At 41.5% G+C, this 14,879-nt stretch overlaps 1 protein-coding gene and 1 long non-coding RNA gene across 2 annotated transcripts in view; one reads left to right on the top strand and one right to left on the bottom strand.

Annotated features, from left to right (window-relative positions):
• LOC142065967 (1-acylglycerol-3-phosphate O-acyltransferase Pnpla3-like) overlaps positions 1–14,879 on the top strand; it is a 59,157-nt gene that overhangs the window by 18,614 nt on the left and 25,664 nt on the right. The gene's annotated exons all lie outside the window — the stretch shown is intronic.
• On the bottom strand, positions 433–10,141 carry LOC142065988 (uncharacterized). The gene is made up of 3 exons (XR_012663589.1): positions 10,015–10,141; positions 9,304–9,379; positions 433–512 (listed from the first exon to the last, which is right to left on the bottom strand). It is a non-coding gene; the product is annotated as an uncharacterized LOC142065988 (long non-coding RNA).

The following is a 14,879-nucleotide window of genomic DNA, read 5'->3' as shown; positions in this document are numbered from 1 at the left end:
CAGGAATGTTTTTAAACAAAAGATAAAGTCTTTAAATAGAATTAGGACTGTCTCTTAAACTCAATTAAAGCAGCTGTTTTGTGTCATTAAACTTAACCATTCCTGTTGTGAAGCAATGACAGCACATACCCCTGATCCCACAAAAAGCTTAGCATTTTAAAGAACAGTTTCAGACTGCTCTTCCACCATACTTTCTCTTGATCAGTTACTTCCCCATCCCCTCCTTTTCCCCAACCTCAGCTGTTCATTCTTGCCTATTTGCTTCTGTGCCAGCTCCTCATCTATGTTATTTTGACTGCTTCTGTGGCTGCTCATTCACCTTGCAAAATAGACCATGATGAGAGAAGATAAGCTGCAGTCTGCTGTAAGTTCAGCATTTATATTGGGAGGAAGAAATAAAAGGTGTGAAGTTGTTGACAGTAAGCACTTAACTGAGAATGATTCTTCCATTAGGGAGCTGGGCCTCTGGTTGGCAGAATATCAGTAAATGAGTCACACAGAGTAAGGTTTTTCTTTACAAGAAAAACAGAAATACACGCATATTAGGAACAATGCAACATGGAACTATTCCCTATTGGTACTGCAGGGCGGTGTTTCTTTGACCTAGAGTCTGTGGACTACTGATGGGCCACAGAACATGAAAGAGAACAGAGAAATCTTGGCAGAAATGAAAACCATCTCATGTCAGTTCCATTCTGTGAAAATAAAAGGATTTTATAGACTAATATTTTATTAGGAGCACATAGTGACCAGGATGGCAATACTGAGCACATTTCCTTAGGTTTATTTGGAAAACAGTTAGGTTTTCATTCAGAGCTAGTAAACAGTATGTTATGGCTTCAATGAGGAGACGTGGTAGATTTAGAGGACAGCTTTAGTCTGGTTTTATTTCTCAGGAAGGGAAAAGGAATAATGGTGTTGGTTTAAGCAGAAGATTGGGACAAAAGTTCTGGATTCACTAAAGCTAGCAATAGGTAACAAGGAAGGGAATGGATGCACCCCCTCAGTAGGGGACATAATAGCCAACTCACAAGATTAGGAGTTGTAGGAATGTGATTTATCAGTGTTGGTTGCATTTTGAAAGGCTTTTTGAGGTCTTGGGCTGAGAGATGACTGAGGTCTCTACAACTTAGGTAGAATAAAGTGCTTGTGAGCAGTCTGGGATATGTACTGGGCACACTGTGTACAATAGGCCTCCATCTGACATGGGACCTTTTGTACTTGTAGGATTCATCAGTGAGTGATTAACAACTGGACAGCCAAGAGCTTCTAGCTGGACCTTCCCATCAAACTCTGGGGGAAAAAATTCCCACATGCTTTTTCTGTCGGACATTGGATTTGAATGTAGATTACATGAAATTGTGTTTTACAAAGTGACTGGTAACTTTAGACTTGTCTAAAGACCTTTTCAGACTAGCTACACCCCTACACCACCAATTTAGAAACTGACCCAGGGAGAGTGGTTTGTATCTACATGCTCCTTGAAAGAATTATAGAATTATAACTAATCTCAGTTGACCCACCAGTGGTGACCTACATGAAAATATTTTTAGCTGTAGACTCAATAAACCTCTTAACGCCTCTTTAAGAAGGCATCAATGAAAAGTTTTTTCTGGATTTTTAATTTTCCATGGGGCAGACAGGTCTTGGAGTATTGGTGTCAAGGGCTGGCTTTCACAGCTTACCCATTGCTAATAGATATTTTCTAAGAAGAGAATAAATTGCTTGCACCTCACAACAGGAGAAAGCCTGATGTTTATCAATGTTTCCACTTTGAAAAGCCTTTTGGCCAGATTAATGGGGACAGAGCTCTGCAGCATGTGCTGGAGTAAAGCTGGAGTGCTAGCTGCCTGGTGTTATGGCAACAGAGCAAGGAGTTTGCCTTTTGCCTACAAAGGCTAAAAGGCAAAGGAAAAGGGTAAGGAAGAGGGGCATTCAAGGATAGGCAGAAGAACAAGTGGTAGCCGTCCTAATACCAGGAAGATGGTAGTCCTGGTAATGTAAACCCAGCTGGTGTCACCTTCTTTTCTAGCAGTTACTAATGAGTCACTGAAAAAAGCAGCCAGTGACTCCTGAGCAGGTGCTGCAGCTTGTACAGCTATCTCTGGTTGTGAGGAGTCACCCTGCTTTGTTGCAACAGGCTTCCTAAGCCTAGAGGGCAGAGCCAAGTGTCTACAAAACAGTGCTCCCACGAGGGATCTTTTTGTGTTTCTCTCTGACCTTCACCCTGTCCTTTGCCTAGTTTTGTCTAGCTAAACATTCCCCTATGCCAGCTTCTATCCTCCCTACATGCACCAGTGTCCCTTGACTCTCTGACTTTAGGGTATACTGCTGTCAAGTACCTCCTTAAGAAAAAACATCTCATCATGGCTGGATAGCAAATAGAAAGGGAAACCTTTACTTCAGTTGTTCCATATTATAATCTTAATTATGTTACTGAACATACCTCAACCTCAGTAACTATTAGATGTGAAATGCAGCCATTAAATGGATGCCTATAGAGCTGTGGGTATGGAAACACTTGCTGTAGGCTGCAGTATGGTCTCCTATGTGCTTGTCTTTAGCAAAGGTTGTGGTCTGAGATTTGCCAAAATTACACGAACAGCCCAGTAACAGCCAAGGGGCGTGGACTGAGACAAATTGTATTCACCTTTGTGGCAGCTAATCATGACTGAATTTCGGTATTTCCAGACACTGCACCCTGCTCTTTGGGGCCGGGATTTCCATGGCCCCACACAGAACAGCATTCCCTTGGCACGCACAACAAGCCTAAAAAATGTAAGCAGACTCCAAGGTTAGAAAGTGTATCTGTAAGCATATATGTGTCTATGTAGCTAAAACATTTATGCTAATAGCTTGTTGATAGAGTACACCTCAGTTTATAAGCCTATGATACAGCGAAAGACCTAAAATTGTATTTCAGTTCTTATGCTGTTAGATGTTCTGAAGATAAATGTATTATTTTCCATGGTACAATGGAGGTAGGCAAAGCCACAGGGAAGTCTTCTCTGAGTAGACAGATACCAAAATATGTGCCTTAAATTATGGCAGAAAAACAGCTTACCTTGATGATACACTCAAAGTTACTGTGCATACGGCATGACTACCTAGCTGAACTTTGAAATGCCCCTATGGAATCAGGCTAAGCTTTTAGTTCTGCTTGGCAAACTTATTGCAAGATAAAGATTAAAGCTACCAAGTGTGTTGTCTTTTTCTTTTCCGAATATGCAGAACTTGTGCTTATGTTGATCTTGGCAACAAATGGGATTAAAAGAGGTCATCTAAAGATAAGATTGTTTATCCCAACTACCTGTACTCTGTCTTCCTCCTAGTCTCCCAGTTAATCTTCACTTATACTGCTACATTCCTGGGGTGGGGAAAAAAAAGCAGTGGTGTTTGCTGTGAGCTAGTCTAGAATTATCTTCCCCTTCCATGGAGCATCCAGAAATGATGGAACACTTCTACCGTGGTGGCTGTATTTGGAGAGATAAAAAAGTAAGAGCTTGCTGTAGGAGAGTGAATCCTCTGCCTGGCACATGTTGCAGTCCTTATGAGCTTCCTGTAACCTCGCTGTATTTCCTGGGAATAATCAGTATCAGCCTCATCTCTTGGGCAGTGAGATACATATTATCCCCTTCTAGAGGTGGCAAAGAAGGGGCTGATCTGCTAGCTATCAGGACTGCAGTGTCTTACTCTGATCATCTTTTGCTGAAAAGAGGAGCACAGATCAGCTATATGTAGCAGGTTTGGGACTGTGCTTTGTCTAGGTGAGTGTGCACACCAAGGTGGGCTGAGTGGGAAGTCTGTGGGTGGCAGGCTGGCAGACAATGACAGCCCTCCCTGGAAGAGGGGTGGGTAGAAACAGGGAATTTTCTTATTCAGAATTTGACTCCAGTGAGATTAAACTTTATTCTTTGCATTTGAAATTGACTGAAGCAAACAAACCTTGTTTCTTGGGTTGACCAAAGTCAATATTTAGTTAGGGAAAGGACAATCATTGTATTTACTCCTATTTTTGGAGCAATATAATTCATTCCACATGATAAGTCAGGGCCAGATCTATCACTGTGGCTAAAGTTAAAGTTAAGACTTTCTCTGAACGTACCAGCTGGGAATTAAGATCAGGGTCTGGTTGTTTCACAACATTACTGACATATCACTCCACAGCCAAATTCCCTACAGCAAGTCAACATTTGGCAGCTGGCAAAGAAGTGGGGGAGTGGGAAGTACGGGGTGATAGTGTGACACAGTGGCCTAGATTAGTAAATTAGAATGGATTAGGAGAAGGGGAGAAAGGGATTTAGTGCCTCCCCAGAACTAGGACAAGAACTTTAAGGCATGAGAAGGTGACAGTTACTGTTTAGTGCACAACTTAAGATAGTTAAAAATGTAAACAGCATTTCTCAGAAGCATTTCACATACAGACAACAAAGTACATCGCGGTCATCTGTATGTGCCTGGGGTACAGGAGAACAGATTTGGCGGTGGGGGATAGACAAAAAAACCCATCCTTTTGTCACTCTTTTGTCCCAGCAGAGACAGAAACTGCAAAAGACTAGACTTCTGGAAGACCTGAAGGCAGACATATCAGCAGTCTGTTTTCCATGGCCTGTTTTTTTTGGGAATGGCAGAAGGCAGAAGAGGTGAAGGTCAGTCTCTTCCCGTGCCAGAGGCAGCTGACTGACCCACTAACCAGCTTTGGCTGGCACTGTGCTGTGCCCTCTCCCTCACATACCCACGGGAGGGAAGCAGGGGCTGCCCACAAGTCACGAGATGCTTACAAACATGCCTCGGCACCCACAGCCTCGCTGCACTGACCCCCATTTTAAGGTTATGCTACAGACAGAGCCAATCCACTAGCTAGCTCCTGCCAAGAAGGGTATTTGCTTAGCTGCTCCTTGCTAAGCCAGTTCAGCTTTCTAACCCAGCAAACTATTAAGTTTTGTCTTTCTGAATTGAGCTAACTGAATTGGCTAAGCATAGGATCAGAAAAGTGGCAGGAGACGGAAAGGGAGATGGGGAACATACATACATGGAAGCAGGGGAGGAAGGAACAGAGAAATTGGGAGCAGGACAAGGGGCAAAGGGAAGAAATATGGAAGTATCAGGAAGTGAAGAGTCCTTGGCAGTAGAGCAGAGCTGGGAAAGACGTCAGTACTCCTGGTCCAGAGAAACACCTACCATAAGCAGCATAATTCTTTCAGAATAAGAAATCTTACAAATAAGGATAAAATAGTGAGGAAGGGCACAGGGCACAGGGTGTCCCTCTACATAAGGGGTAAATCTGACTGAGAAAATGGACAAAGTAACTGTTCAAGAAAAGGGACCAAGAAGTGATAAGCAACCATCTATATGTCCTAGGAATACATTCACAAAGATCTATTGTGAAAACAATGGGTGTCTGTAGATGCCAATGGTTATTATTAGAGTGAGGAAAGGACAGTTGGTTTAAGGTGAATAAAGGCTGTGATGTCCTATATGTGACGCTAAGTTTAATTGTCACTGGCCTCATCGATAAGCACAAGTGAAGATCAAAGAGGAGGATTATTCAAACTTTTGTGTCTTAAAGTTTGGCCAAGGATGAATAGATAAAAATAAAGTTTTATATCAGTTCCAACTAAATTACAGAGAAACAACATCTAACAGTCTCTTCCTTCAGAAAACTCAGTCTCATGGAAATAATAAATCACAGGAATCTGACAGTGTCAGCAATTTTCAATGATAAAAGAACAAAATAATTGCTTCAACTCTTATATTTAACTTTAATAATCAATTTACTTCCAGTAAGGTAAAATATTTAAACTTATTTGGTTTTAGCTCCATATTAATATTAACATTAGCAAAACCAATTATTCAAAGGAAATATTTGAATTTTCGTACTGAAATATTTCCAAATAACCATTTATTATCTTCTTCACAGCAAAAGAAAAGTAATCTGCATTTAAATTCTAAATCAGAATGCAATCATAGTTGAAAATACTAGATTTTCTCAGAGGAAGGAAGCTGTAAAATCATAAAAAACAGAGCACAAACAGCTACAAGAGGATATATTGATTCTGTTCTCATTTTTCAGCTTATCTTTTGCTGATACAAGAATAGGATTTATCAGATATGGATATCAGGTCAAGAGGAAAAACAGTAGGGAAATGTTTACATCAAACTGTGGCAAATATTTAAATGAAGATCAGATGCTGCAGTGAAACAAAAATTTAGCAGAGCATCAGCACTATGAACTGACAGTGCTTGTTTGGGAAATCTGCTTCAGTTTTTCAAGAATTTAGTCAAAACTCTATGAATGTATTTCTCTAATGACAAACTGAACATATATGCTTATCAAAGTAAAATCTGTATTATAAAATGTGTATTGCTTTGGGCTATTTAACACTAGACAATGAGTCCTGTAGTATGAATTTGAGTGAACTGATGGACTCATAAATAGAAAAACAGCAAATGTACAATGAAAATGTCATGCAACTTTTTTCTTGAGAAACAATAACAAAAAATTCTGTAGCAGTCAGCACTGACCTATAAAAGTAACTCTAAAATGAACTCACGCTACATACAACGTCCAATTCCTGGATAAGCTACATGAGTTAGTTTCAGAATAATTCAGTTATAACAGAGAAATGAGATGCTTATATTTTAGCAGACAAATCTAGTGATGGGCTGAAATTTAGACAACTTTGATCACCACAGTGTTTTAAACAAGGCCTTCAGTCTCTTCCTGTGGAGGCCAATAGAAGTTTCGCAAATGATTCAGACCGTGATGCTAACAATGCTTATGCAAATTGTCTCTAGCTGAAGAAGTAACCATTTTAATTATAAATATATCGGGGGTGGGGAGGAGAGAGGATATATCTTTCAACTGTTGTCTTACGTGCTTTCAAATCCTTCATTAATTTGTTCTGCTGAGTTGCTTATAAGATTGTTGCTCAGTAGTGAGAGAAGTGGTAAGTCCTGAAAAATGCTTACTTTGTAGAGATACAGTTGTTTAACTGTTCCTTTACCACCACATCCTACTACACTGTTGCTGTGTGAAACCCAGGCCTTAATTCTCCAAAGACTTATGCCCACTCTTAAAGGATGTACTCCAGGGTCTCTAGTCAAAGGAAATACTTTCACTGACCTCAGTTATCACTGCAAGACTGGAGTGTGAGTTTGAGTGTACTGTGAGAAATTCCTTTTCATACAACTGTTTCAAAATTCATAAGGAGTTGCGTTGGTCTGAGCATCCTAATCATTGACTGGGGACACTGGGCAACTTCTCAACATTGTACACGTAGAAGACAACTAAAGTGACTACAGAGATGCGCTTAATTTCTGATCTCACTGTCTGCCCCTACCTTTGTTCCTCCTCTTTGCAGTTTTCTTCAATTGAAGGTGGAGCTAGAGCCCCCTTCTTTGGACATGTTTTAGCAGCAGAGAATGGCAGCAGTCCTCATCCTGTCATGCATCACCCAGGGTAGAATGTTTGCTCAGGATCACAGCTCCCTCCTCACCTCAAATCATACCACAACTACATGCAGCCTCTCTTCTAGTTGTCCATGCTCCTCAACTGAAATTCAGGAAGCATACCACATGTGGCATGTCTCCTTTCAGTTAATCACTGCTGCCCTATTTTATCAGTATAGAACAACACTTTGCCTTTCTGGTACAAATTTTATACTATTTTTCTCACTGAAAAGCATCACTGAAGTAAGGGGGACCCCTCAAAGTAAAAGGGTTGTTCTAGTAGAGCAGCTGACTGATTCCTAAAACTAAATGCAAATTCATCAGCAGATTTGAAATGTGAACACAATGATTTGCAGCAACTGAAGATCTGGACCTGGCATTTATTTTTAAATCCTAATACCAATGGATAGGGAGTTGTGGATTCATAACGGCATTTAAACAACTGGTGACAGTGGAATTCTACAGTAATGTTCTTGCTAATTGTGAACTTCTGTAGGATTCCTGGTTAAGTTGGGAGTTTAACAGGTTCTTGTTTTCTGCTGCATAGATTATTTGCCAACTATACAATTAGTATATCTACTGCCATCTAGGTGAAGATGAAATGGTAATTAGACCAACAAAAGGAATTAGGTACCTTGCTTACCTGAATGTTGTCTTTGCCAAATACTTGGCATCTCAGAGAATCAGGCCTAAAGTAGTTGTGGGATTGGAGAGTTCTCACTTACTTCTACATGCTTGGTTTTTTTGTCCTTTTCTTTCCCCATCCTTGTTAGAACTAACAACACACTCGTTTCATGGAGGGGAGGTGTTTTTGTCAGACTCTTGTCCTCCCCTGCAATATGCTGTATGCTTACCCAGGGAAGTAGTTGAGTCACCATCCCTGGAAGTATTTAAAAGACCTGTAGATGTGGTTCTTAGGGACATGGTTTAGTGGTGGACTTGGCAGTGTTAGGTTAACAGTTGGACTTGATTATCTTAAAGATCTTTTTCAACCTAAACAATTTTATGATTCTATATTCACCATTTCAACAGCTCTCTTGAAACACTTGATCCCCTGGGATAAAATTTAGAGCCTAAAGTTAAGGCTGTGTCCAAATTTCCTGTGCAACACTTGGGAAGAATGGTTAATTCTTCAAAATGGGATTCATAACGGCCAAGGCCTTGCACAGTTAGCTGCCTAAAATGACTGACATAAGGATGATAAGGACAGCTGTTTACTTTAAGCCAATGAGAGAAGCATAGCTTAAATGCCTTCCTCACTGACCACAAACAACATCCTTCCTCTATAAACAAAAAGGTCTCTATTCCTGTTAAATCAGAGCTACAGGACCAAGAGCCTTCCCCAAGTCCTTTTTCTTGCACTATAATTTGATAATTAAAATAGAGGTCCAGGTTGACAAAAGTCACTTATGACAACTCCTGTAATGCAGTTGGTTGGCCCATAGATGAAGCTTAGGTAGCTCTCTAGCTATGTTCTGGAATAGTTGCTCCAAACTTCTAGCTCCATAAACAGGGTCCTCAGAGACCTTTTGGGAAAAGGAAAACTCCCCAAATTGTCTCTCCTTTCTTTCATCCCCATTTTCAGGAAGCCTAGAGACTATGGAATTAATTTAGTGTGACTGGCCACAATGGGCACCAGCCAGTTGTCCAACATCTTCACAACACAGAGATAACTTTCATTAGGTCCCTCAAATCTCCAATACAGCTGATTTGAACAGAAGGGTTCCCTGAACACTGTGCAGCATACAGTGCACAGCACCCCCATCTAGGCTGCCTCCCCTCCCACCCCCAGTCTCTCAGCTCCCCTCGCCCTGTTACGTGCCAGTGAATGCCTTTCCCCGGGTCACCTACCTTATGTAAGCAGCAAGGAAGCTTGTCTGTGGTGAAGCCACGGGTGGTTAGCTGTTCAGCAGCAGAATGGTTTAAGCTGAGAAACACCCCAGAGGAAAAAAAAATTAATGCCTGGCAGTGTAGTTCCTCCAGTCTGTCCACTGTGCATGGATGCTTATATAAGCACAGCCAAGGGTGGCAGAGGGCTGGCAGTGTCTGCTCAGGTTGGCACTGTTGCCCAAAAGCTCACCAGAAATTTTAGCTTCGCAAGGCAAACTATGTGAACTCCTCTGGGCAGCCTTCTGTGGCACTTGTGAAGTCCCTGCTCCTTTCGTGCTGGCATTACATGGTTCTGTCATCTAGCCTGTGGCTTGGTTTAGCCATCTGCAAGGTGCAACTGTTTGGTATAATTTTCCTCCCTTCTCCAACTGGAAGGAAAAAATCCATGAATTTTAAAGCCCTGGTGTTTAAAGAATTGAGGGAACCAGGATGACTATAATAAAGGCCTATATTTATGCACAGTGCCTATATTTATATCCCACCCACACACTCTGCTGACAGCATCTTCACCTATGTTCAGCTCCATAATCTCCTCTACAGAATTTCTTACCACATTTTCAAATGTTAAGAAGGAGCTAATGCATGTTAAGCAGCTTACTGGTTACTATTTACACAGCAATTATTTCCTTTTATTACAAATGTTACTTCCACACTGTTCTCATGAGTTTCTACCTCTCGGGTGCTGAATGAAGGACCAGTCGTTTCTGTGTCCACAGTGTCTCTGCAGAATGGGAACATCTGTAAGTAGGTGAATATAAAATAATCTTCATGTGGATTTCCTGGCTGATCGATCATTGTGCTGCAAGACAAGATTCAAAATGCATCATAACTCTTGGGCAATATTCTGCCAGGGAAATTGTTCCTTATGTACATTAGTGTTCCTTACCTATCTCTAGAATAATTCCCTAAATATTATTGGTCTTAGAGTTGGGAAGACAAATACCTAGTCTTTAGCGCAATAACGGGTTTGAAGTCTTTTCTTAGGTCAAGACCAAGGAGGAGGCTTTGCTGAGAATCCGTCACAGCAGCTGTTGTAAGGTGCTAATCATTAGGCCTTTTTATGATAAGATATTGGGTCTTTAAGATACAATATTATTTGCTACCCAGCAGTTACCAGATATAGCAATACCCATAATCAGAATAAAAAATAATAATATAGTTAATGTAGAAATTACACAGCTTAAGAGAGAAAACAGTAGCCCCATTACAAACAGAAAAAGGAACTTATGCTCTGCAATCTAACTCTGGCTATCTGAATTTCCCCCCAATTTGTTAGCCATACTATTTTTTTCTTAGTTTTCTGGCTTAAAGAATAACAAAGCCTCCAAAAGTAACTAGTAAAAAGAAAAAGCTAAGGTTGCAATGGGCACAGTCATTGCTGTATCTCCTTTGTAGGTTATATAAAGCTGTATGGGATCTTTTGCAATAAACTGTGGCCACGTGCATATCAGGCCATGAAGTTATGAAACTAAAATAATGTGAAAATGTAAAGAAAAATGGACTATGTTCATGTGAAATAGTATTAGGCTATTTGTTCTATGCAATAGTTTTGAAATTATGAAGAGTAAAGGCAATGGTTGTGATATCAGACCTGAGAAGCAAGTTGTAACACTCAGGATTTATCTGTTTAACTTTGAGAATGAAAAACAGAGATCGCATCAAGGAATTCAAGATATTAATTCACTGCTGCTTCTACCAGAACCAGTTACACTGGTTTCCAGCCTCCCTCCAATATGAAAATATGCTAAGTGCTGGAGAATTTTTCCTGCTTTTACAAATAAATTGACAAAGCAAGACTCTGGTCACAGAACTCAGTCACTGTTTTCATTCCTTTAGCATGAGGTGGATAGCTGTTGATTATTGGTGAATGGATTACATGCACTGTGGATTAACTAGACCCTTGCCGGCAGCACACTGATGCCAAGTGCACGCTGTATAGCATGTGGTCTCTGCACTACACTCTTCTCTACCTGCTGTCATATGGAATACGTTATGTTCTTGAGAGAGACCTGTTTACAAACAAGTTGGTCAAAGGCAAACGAACTCAATATGTTTTGTTAGTTAACACGTGTTTTGTATTACTTTTTCTAAATTTGGATTACCACATTTCTCCCTCCCACATTGCTTGGAGTTAGCGAGGGCTGGCAGCAGAATTAGCATTTCAACAGACAGAATTTTTAGGACATGGGAAGCATCTAGATTGAAGGACCTCCCATATATTTTGAGATTCAGCAATAGTTACAAAATAGTTTACACAATACCAGCCAAAGTAACCAGAGGAAGTACTTCTGATACAGCTTCCAAAATGAAGTTCCCAGTTTTCCAAGTGCATACAGCTTGAAACAAAGACTGTAAAGGGATTTTTCAAAAGCTGGCCCTACTACCCCTATGCTTCAGCCATGTTACAGAGAAAACAGGGGTCTATCCCTACAGTATGACTTAGTGTTGGATCCTAGCAAAAGGTATGTGAAATGGATGCTTGATTTTTTTTTCCTTTAAAAAAGATGATGGCAGAAGCCTACAGAAAACTCCAGAGGTTGCTTTATCTATCTGCTTTTAGCTTTTGTATTGCTCCTGTGTAGGAAAATAACGGAAGATTGGCAAGGAGGATTGTAAACATGTTCAAGTGCCTTGCAGCTGGGGTGCTGAAAAACACATATCACGCTAATTGTTGTTTGGCCTTGTGTACTGGACAAGTAGAATGTCTGTGTTTAGATAACATAGGCCTGTGATAGACTTAGCGGCACCCTGCTGAACGTGCTTGAGATTCCTGCCTTGCTGTGGGAAAGTTCAAAGCACAGTGCTAAACTATGTCTGCGTGAATCATAGAATCATCATATAAGAACCCGTGATAAACAGGCAAAAACAGCGCGTTCGTTGATCCTCTAGCACAGACTGAGTTCCACGGTGCCTGTGTTCCCACTTGTGTGCCTCTGCTCTGGTGCTACTTCAGGCATCCCTCGGTTGATGGGGTAATGAAAAGAAATTTACTCTTTGCATTTCATCCATGGTTTTGTGGTCGTTCCTGCATTCTGCCTGTGCCGGCTCACGTGTTTGGTGTAGTCGGCAGGACCCAGGAACAGCCACGCCATGGCTGGCAAAAAAGTCAGGAGCTGTGGAGGCCATGATGGTGACTCCCGTATTCTGGAATGGCCCAGTATGGAGCACTGGACCCCCATGGTGACTTTTCTGGCTACATGAGCTCTGCTGGAAGCATGGCCTGAAATAGGTGATGGGGCAGTGGTTACTCCCAGACAGTTGAAATGGCTACGCAAGGATTGCTGTGGAAAGCAACATCAGTCTTCTCGCAAGTTAGTGGGGAGACTGCGATGGTTACTAGTTACCAGTCTTAGAGCTCTTGACCGCGAAGTTGTTGCGTTAGAGTACAATGAAAGACTTGGAAAAGGAAGTTGGGACTTTACAAGATGCAAAGGTGATCGTGCAAGAATTAGTTACCACTCAAGCAAAGCGGTGCTATGGGCTACAAGACACTGTAGAATGGTCGATAGCATGTGTTGCTAATAAATAAGAGGGTGGATTGAGTGAGCGGCTGTGTGGTGCTTAGCTGCTGGACGAGAACAAACCACGACAGTCCTTTCTTGGCACCTAACATGGGGCTTGAAGGGTTTGATATAACGACAGGTTTGATTGGAATGTGCTAGATTGAATTTATAGCTGCTATTGCTGTTCAGCTATTGATTGGCAGGCTCCTGTGCTCGCTGTGGGGCTTGCTTGCCTTACTGTATGCTAGATTCTGGTGCTCGTTAGTGACTGCATTTTGATTTTGCTGCACGGCTTATCATCTTAGTCTGCTGTGCCTGGGAACACTTTCATAACAGCAATGGCTCATGTGTTGATTATGGGATTTATTCCAGACAGGGCGGCAGTAATGAGAAGTATCAAAATGAAGCTTTTGAGAGGAGCGCCTGCCTCACTAAAACCCTTGAGTACACCAGCAGTCTCAAATGCTACTGGTAATGTAGGCGCCCTAGCAAATACCTTGAGGGAAACTGGGGCTGTAACTTTGGGACCATCTGTGCAGGTGCTGAATAAAGTAAAGCCAGCGAAACCAAAAGGAGTTGCGTCACAGGAGATGAGGAAACAAATGTGGAATGATCTTGTATGAGCCGGTATCCCATGATCAGAAATAACAACATCAGAAGAGTTTTGCTGATGGCAAAAATTAGCGCCTATGCAAAAAAGCTGCCCATGCCTGGCCCCACCACGCACTCCGTACCCACCTTCCACCCCTGCCTGCCACCTCATGGCAAGGCATTACCTGGCAAATGCCAAAACAGCAGAAATTAATGTTTGGCAGGTCCCCCAAAATTGCCACCACTGTAGCCTCTTACCATGAGGCAGACCAATGTGCCTGTGTTCCTTTAACTGTAGTGGGGCAGTCTTGGGGGGATTTTACATGCATTAGCTCTGGTAGATACTGGAGCTGAGGTTACTGTATTACATAGTAATATTAATAATGAAGAAGCCACATCACAGATCTGTGGACTGGGGGGAAATTCAACCCCTGCCCTCCAAGCTAAGGTTACCTTAACAATCGGAAATTTGACTCCATTTACCATGATAGTGTTAATTGCCCCAGTTAAAGAATATGTCTTGGGTATGGATGTGTTGGCAGAACAAAGAGTCAAAACTTTAAATGGCTGCTTCTCCTTTGGGACTTCACTAGTAGGATTTGTTATTCAGTCTATAACCATCTTGCATGGACTTACAAAGTGGGATCCTGTTGTGCCGCCTGTGTCTGCCCAGGTGGTAACTGTAGAACAGTTCCAGGAGGGGAGGAGGAAATTACTCAAACCATTCAGGCACTTCAACAAGTGGGAATCATTAAGGAAACAATGACTGTTTTTAATAATCCTATTTGGCCTGTTCAAAAACAGACAGCACTTGGAGAATGACTGTAGATTATAGAGAACTGAATACAGTCACCACCACCCCCCACATGCAGTTATGGCACCAGATATGGTTACTCTTATAGAAAAAAATAGCAAAAATTTACAGCCCTGGAAGGTGGTGGTAGATCTTGCTTATGCTTTCTTTTCAATAGCCTTTATAGATTTATAAATCATGTGTACATAATTGTACTATTTGTATGCAGCTACATTTAATGGCATTATATAGGTCATGGGGAAAGACAAAACGGGGTTGGTGGGCCTTGAATACCTGGTCCCCTGCCCCTGTTGAGGGGGTGGCGATATGCATTCACTGCTGTGGATACAGTGTCAGGACTGTTTTTTGCTAAACCCACCAAATATGCTGATCAGCATAACACAATTGAAGCATTAGAACAACTCATTCATCAGTACGGACCTCTTCACCAAATACAAAGTGACCAAGGAACATACTTTATTGGACATAATATCCCCTCAGGGCTAGGGATAGATTGGATATTCCACATTGCCTACCATCCCCAAGGTAATGGCTTGATTGAAAGAATGAATGGGACATTGAACAAACAATTAAAAAAGCTAACCAGTACTAAAACTTTACAACACTGGAGTTCACATCTTACTAAAGTA

Source organism: Phalacrocorax aristotelis, chromosome 1 (assembly GCF_949628215.1).
Source record: "Phalacrocorax aristotelis chromosome 1, bGulAri2.1, whole genome shotgun sequence".
Classification (NCBI taxonomy): domain Eukaryota; kingdom Metazoa; phylum Chordata; class Aves; order Suliformes; family Phalacrocoracidae; genus Phalacrocorax; species Phalacrocorax aristotelis.
The sequence above is the reverse complement of the archived record's forward strand: the minus strand, read 5'-3'. Positions and strand labels throughout refer to the sequence as shown.